This window comes from Poecilia formosa, unplaced genomic scaffold (genome assembly GCF_000485575.1).
Source record: "Poecilia formosa unplaced genomic scaffold, Poecilia_formosa-5.1.2 Scaffold388, whole genome shotgun sequence".
NCBI lineage: Eukaryota > Metazoa > Chordata > Actinopteri > Cyprinodontiformes > Poeciliidae > Poecilia > Poecilia formosa.
In genome coordinates, this window is record NW_006800327.1 from 104,723 (window position 1) to 111,662 (window position 6,940).

A 6,940-nucleotide genomic window follows, 5' to 3' on the forward strand; every position below is an offset into this window, starting at 1 on the left:
AACTTTAATTTTTGAGTTAAAACCAAAACAATTTTCTTGTCGACTTATATTGCATTTTCAAGGCAGCAGGTGGACTTTCATTTTCAAATGTTGTACAGTGTACACAGTAAACATGGCAGCAGATTTTATGCGTCCGAAGGCATCATCATGCGGAGAATTTTTGTCTCACTGACTGTAACTTTGAATATCCCTTTAACGGGGAGGAGCCTCGGTTGGCGAGGCTTCTTGTCTCCGCTCACATTCCTCAGCTACTTTTCCTGAAATGTTCCTGTTTATGTGTGACTGAAAAGGAAAGAAAGAAAAAGAAAAACACAACAGTTTCCTGATGCGGTTCTCCTGACGCTCACATCTGAGCCACAGACTCACGCTGCAGCTCAGACCTTATAAGGACTGTGACTCTGCAGAAACTGGACAGTTCCTGCTTCCTGGTTGGATGCCACTGTCAGGCAGGGACAGAGAGATGTAAACAGTTTGGAAATCTCAGATTCTCACATGCATGGGAAAACCGAGTCCGAGTTACATCTCCTAAAAATATTTAAGTGATAGAGTGTAAAGCTGTTGAAATCACTACATTTGTTTATATTTGCATAGAAATTGAACTGAGCTCATGGGTGAGGAAACCTGCTGCTGTTTTGTTGTTACTATCACAAAACAATTGATGATCTGAGTTTATGAACTACAACAAACAAAGTAAAAGAAAGCAAGCCTGTCACATCTGAACTAAATAACTCTTCATTTTGTAAAAATCCATGTTAGTTTGTCCTGAAAGCTAAAGCTAACAGCTAGTCTGAGCAAGTCCAGTCTGAAAAACATCATGGTGGTTCAAACAACCCACATTTTTTTACTATTTAAACCTTCATCATGTTCCCATTGGATGGTTATTTAGAGAGATGCCAGTGTTTATATACACAGAAAATGGAGTAGAAGGCAGTGTACCACCAGTACATTGCCTTCTTCCTGTGTGAAACAAAACACATATACACTGAAAAAAATAAAATCTTACCAAGTACAAATATCTTAGAACATTTAAGACAAAACTAACTTACAAGTAACCTTTTAGCACCATATGGAAGCTTGTTTTAAGTTCTTGAATATATTGATAAAGTATTAGTTCTACTGCAGATTATTTCACTTATAAAAACACATTTTTGTTTCAAGTGAAATAATCTGCCAGTGGAACTAAAACTTTTTCATCAATATTCAAGAATTATTTACTTAAAACAAGCGCCTATATTGTTACTTGCAAGTTAGTTTTGCCTCATTTCATGTGCAATGGATATTTGCACTGGAAACTAGACAGAAATACTTGGTAAGATTTTTTGTTTTTGCTGTGTAAAATGTTTCTAGTTCAGGAGTTTTAGAAGAGGCTGTTTTATATTTTTACACTTCCTTACTTTTCTACTAATTTCTTACTTTTACAGGAGAAGCTTTATGAGTTCAGTGTTTCACACAGGAAGATTATTGGTGGTGCACCGCCTCCAGCCTCTGTTCTCCTCTTCCTCTCTTCCATTGTGAATGTTGCTGCTTTGAAATGATTGAGATTGGTGTTTTTGATTCTCTATTTTGGATTTACACTAAATAAAAACACAAAGACAGTGATCTACTCCTAGGGCGCATTCACAGCAGCCATGTTTAATCCGCTCTAATCAAATTCCAGTTCATTTGTCTAGAAAGTTTGGTTCCTTTGGGGAGGTGTGAACGCGCAATCGAACTAATGCGAACCAAAAAAGCGAACTCCGGTCCTCCTACAAACCTCAGTCTCGATTTGACTGAAGTGAACTCTGATGGGCTTTAAAAGCAAGTGTGAATGCTAAGCGGAACCAGAGACCGTTCCAAAAGCAGGAAGCAAACTGTAGCGCATGGCATTCTGGGTAAATACAACCAAAACAAACCAGAGAGTTCAGCGCTAGCGGGAGAAATGTTTCATGACCTTTTGCCAAAGACAAAACAGAAATCCTACAACCGCTACTCCATTTTTGTTTACATTTTGTGAAGAAGGAAGTTGCATTCTGTGTCTTCTTCTGAGGTTTTCTTTCAGTGGTTTTTGTGGCAGCGCCCCCACAGGCAAGGAGGGGAACGGATTTTTCAGTTGGTTTTGGAACCACACCAGCTAAAAATGTAACAAATGTAGCTGTTTTGGTCCTCAAGCAACAAAATCTAGTACCTGTCTATAACGTTTTAACAGAAAATCACCTAAAGAAGTCCTTAGCTCACCCCTGGTTGGACTGATGGCACAGCGGGTTTTTAGCACCAGTAGAGCCAGCGGGCTGAATAGACATATCAGTAAGCTTACACTGGTGGGACGCCACTGACCTCCGGGTGGCTGTCCCCACTCTGCTCCAGCTCTCTCATTGTCACAGACGCTTAGGCTTCTCTGGTTTCAAAGGAGCCGCCCCCCCCACGCTCAGGCTCGGGCTTTGAGTAGGAACCTTTTAATCCTCAGCATCGCCTCTGCTCTGACAGCTATGGAGGAGCGCTGCTGCCACCTGCTGCGATGGTGGTCCGCATCGCTGTCAGCTTAGACCCACTGCTCCTCATGGCGTCTGCAGAGATTCATCTCTGTTCCTGGTCATTACCCTGAAAGGCCTGGCATCTGCATCTACGTCTTTCTGAAGTCAGATCGCGGCTTTAACAATTTGAACATTTTCTTAGTATTACTGTTAACTCTGGTGAAAGTTTAAAATTTTACCCAGTGGCTAATTGTTGGCCATGACGCATGTAATGCGCCTGCGGTGTAAACAACCATCCTCCACTGCATAGAGGGAAGCTCTGAGTTGAACAAGATGACTGTAGATGTTTATTCAATGTTTGTAAGCATGGCCAACACGGACTGAACAACTTCATTCAGTTCCTTCAATATAATCATAAAACATAATATCGACGTCGTCGATCAGAACTTCTTCTGTTCGCTGATTGGTCCTGTTGAAATTCTACCGGAGACAATCCAAGTTAATGGGAGAAAGTATGACAGTGTGTTTGGCCCGTTGTAGATAGAAAACAAAAAGTAGCTTTAAATTTCCTAGAAAAGAAAAATGTTTTAGATTAATCTCAAAAATATTCTAGAAACAATTTGGACATTTCTGAGTTTGAATAGTTGAAAAATTGCAAAGCAAAAAACTGTAAATCTGCACAAAAAAAGAGAAAAGTAATATTTTTTTTACTTTTTAATCTCAGACATTTCTTAGTCTTGTTTGCAAATTTCTGAGATTAATCTCAAAATGTCTGAGTTCTTTTCTAGCAAATTTTCACCTTTTGGAGCTCAGAAATGCTCGTTTTTCTAGAGTTTTTGTTGCAAATCTTTGACTTTTGGTGAAATTTAATTGTTTTTTCCATAAAATTTCTAAGGACAATCTCCAAATTTGAGATTTTTAGTTTAGGATTACAACTTTTTTTTTCTATTTACAATGTCCCTAATTCGCCCAGAGCCAAGATTAGAAACCAGGAGAAATGTGTCGTAAAGCAGTATCCAGCTGCTTTTCCGCTTAACTAACAGCGTCTTTATTTTTTCAGTCTTTCAGACATCCTTACACATTTCCTTCACCTTTCTCACCAGCAACTGCTTGTGAGTTTGTGCTAATTTGTGGCCAGAGTGCTGAAAACGCAGGCGCTCGTCCTGCTGATTACCGTGCAGGCAGCAGAGGCGCCTGGTGGCTTTAACCAGAACCAAGTCAGTGGTTTCTGTCCAGATGGACTGTGTGACGGCTAGCTGCGTGTCCTGCAGAGAGCAAATCATCCCAAAGCTGTTTGGTTGTCTGAAAACACACTGAACGGCGGGAGGGGAGGAAAACTGAGAATTAAACTTACATTCCACTATGTCATATACTGTACAGCAAACCCCTGTTTGACATTACACCTTCTGTCTGTCAGTAACCAGTAACACAATATTCCAGTAACACATTGGACCTGGTAACACATTAACCCACCTTTATGTACAACTTGTTCATCAGTAAATAACCTTTAAGAAAATGGTTGAAAGGAAAAAAAAAGTGCCGTACAAATAGAAGCCTAATATTTTTTGTTCTTGTTTTGTGTGAGTGTACTGTACACCTGTATAATGTATATTTTAATATTTATATGCAGCTGTTGTATTAAAGTATATTTTTAAAATAAAAATCTGGAGTTGGGTTTTTCCTTTGCGTTTAATTAAAGTCTATATTATGTGTTAAATTTAATTACTTTTTAGTGATAATTTGAGAAGCACCTGGAGGTGGGATAAAAAAAAATAGAAATCCTTCTTGACTTGCTAATTTATTTTTAGGAGTTTCAAGGTGTGAAACCGAGAGGTGCGAGTGAAGAAGAAGAGGAGGAAGAAGAACTGCTTCATATTTAAGGAATCAGGACTAAAATGTTCACCTGGAGCTCAAGAGCGCAGCGGAGCACCTCCTGCAGGTGTTATGGGGTACTGCACCCGCCTCATATTTCAATTACAAATAATAAAAATCGCTCCTCTTAGAAAATGTTTTGTTTAAATGTGGGACATAAAAAATATCTCTTGGACAGTGGAACAGTCTGGTTCAGCAATTGAGGAGAAAAATTATGTGATGGCTTCTTTTTATAGCAAGTGTGGCAAAAATATAATTTATTTCTGAGGGGAAAATATACAAATACATATCCCGAGTACTTTAGAATCCATCCATCCATCCATTTTCTGAACACCCTTGTCCCTCAGTGGGGTCGGGAGGGGTGCTGGTGCCTATCTCCAGCTAACGTTCCGGGCGAGAGGCGGGGTACATCCTGGACAGGTCGCCAGTCTGTCGCAGTACTTTAGAATCCTTAAAAAAATAAAAACTACATAAAATACATTATATTAAATAGTTCTGTCATGACTAAATCTAAGACCTGTAATGAATTTAAAACATTTTATAGCTTAAATTTTAGATACATTAATTTAAAAAATAGATCCTGTTTGATAACATTTTTATTTTTGCTATAAAATCCAAATTATCCAGTGGAATTAATTCAGCAAACACGGCGACAACACAAGTTTCTCCTCGTTTTTATTGGATTGGAAATGTTTAAATTCACATTTATGTTACCTCAATTAAAAACATTAGAAAAGAAACACTTTCTCCTTACAGTCTAAAATTGCACAATGCCCAGCTGAGAGTGAAGAGCGGTCCTTTGGGAGGAGGCAAGATTAAGAATGTTCTAGAAAAATCTTTGGACTTTTCTGAGTTTGAAAAGTCAAACATTTCAGAGAATTTTTTTTTTTTTTTTGACTTTTGAATCTCAGAAAATTTCATGTTTTTTCTCACAAATTTCTGAGAATAAAGAAGCAGATGAACCAGAAAATCCCCGTCATGATGGTGATGGACATGAAAAAAAGACGACAAAGAGTCCGAGAAGATTAGAGAACTGTTTCTGTTTCTCCTTTAGCCAAACTCTGACCCTGGAACAGCAGGATCACCATCTGGATGAATCATTCCCGCGTTTCCGAGAGAAAACGACCAGATTGTTCCTGGATGGCAGGAGGAAAACGCTGTTCTCCCACTGTGTGGTCAACACATTACACAACTTATCAGGAAGCGTTCCTGATTACGTGTTTACATCATCCATCAAGACAAGAAACACTCACTTTATATCAAAACACAAACAGAATGCAGCCGATGTGGAGACTGGAGAAGAAAACATTCTTTCCTGAGGGTTAGGCTTGTTTTCCTTATTAAACAAAATAAAAAAAATGTTGAAAGTGGATCCTGTTGGGCCACAGACAAGCTCCCTACCAAAACCAACTGTTCACTGCAAAAACAAAATATTTCCAAGTATGTCTGTCTAGTTTCTAGTGCAAATATCTTAGTGCACTTGAAATAAGACAAAACTAACTTACAAGTAACTTTTCAGCAAGACATAGAAGTTTAAGTAAATAATTCCTTAAAATTGGAGGTAAATTCCACTGGCAGATTATTTCACTAATGAGACAGTTTTGCCTTGTTGTTATGAGTGAAACCTGCCAATAGAACAAGGATACTATATTTAGTGAAATGCTTCTGGAGTCAGACTTTGCTCTAAATGAAATGGATGAAGAGGAGGAGGAGGAAGATGGCTTTGAAAGGTCATTCAAGTATCGGGGATCGTTTTGTTGCTGCAGGATTTCTTTCTTTCCAGGAAATCTGGTTTTGGTTTCTGAAGCCTCGTCGTTTCTTCTGCTGGATGGAGGGAAATGAAACGGAGGCTGCAGACTGACGGCTGCAGCTGCTGCGCTGAAGGAATGACGATCGCATTTCTTGGTCAAAATAAGACAACAGTGATGGTGGTTAGAACAGCTCAGTCGCTTGTGGCTGAGCACAACATCGTTGACGTTTTAACCAACTCTAGTGTTTAAAACAATAAAAACAATGAAAACGATGGTAAAGGAGTCTCTTCCTTCTCCTTCAGACGACGCTGGATGAGCTGAGGTCAGAAGTTTACATACACCCATTATTATGCAAGAATGTCATTCATTTTGAACCTTAGATAATTTATTTCAGCTGTTCACTGGCGATAGAAGAATAAACAACTTCAACAACAATTGCAACTAATTTGAATTAATTGTCATTTTGTTTGAACACCATTAGCAGCCATTAAGAGGTTTCTATTGGACCACACTTCTTTTTATAAATGTTAGAACTCATTAAATTGTGTCCAAACTTCAGCCATTCCGCTGTTGATTTACGAGAAACTAGAGGAAGTTTTGCTTCTTTATTATTTAGTAATGCACCAGTATGATGCTTCCAAATATATCTATGCAAATTTGACCCAAAGATTTTTGTCTACAATTTATACCAAGAAGAGTGATCAAATGTGCAGCCAGAATTACACCAGATGCCTGTGGTGAATAAAGAAACATGATGTTTCTCTACTTATCGCTGCAGAACATTTAACCGGTGGGAAGGTGTGTGTGTGTGTGTGTGTGTGTGTGTGTGTGTGTGTGTGTGTGTGTGTGTGTGTGTGTGTGTGTGTG

General features: G+C 38.7%; 1 protein-coding gene across 1 annotated transcript in view; it reads left to right on the forward strand.

The window, feature by feature from the left end:
• Nucleotides 1-6,922, forward strand: part of LOC103154482 (CREB3 regulatory factor-like) — a 43,615-nt gene extending 36,693 nt beyond the window's left edge. The window contains exon 12 of the transcript XR_001659202.1: nucleotides 6,872-6,922. The gene's annotated coding sequence lies outside the window, so the exon portion shown is untranslated. The remainder of the gene's footprint in view (nucleotides 1-6,871) is intronic.
• The last annotated feature ends 18 nt before the right edge of the window (nucleotides 6,923-6,940 follow it).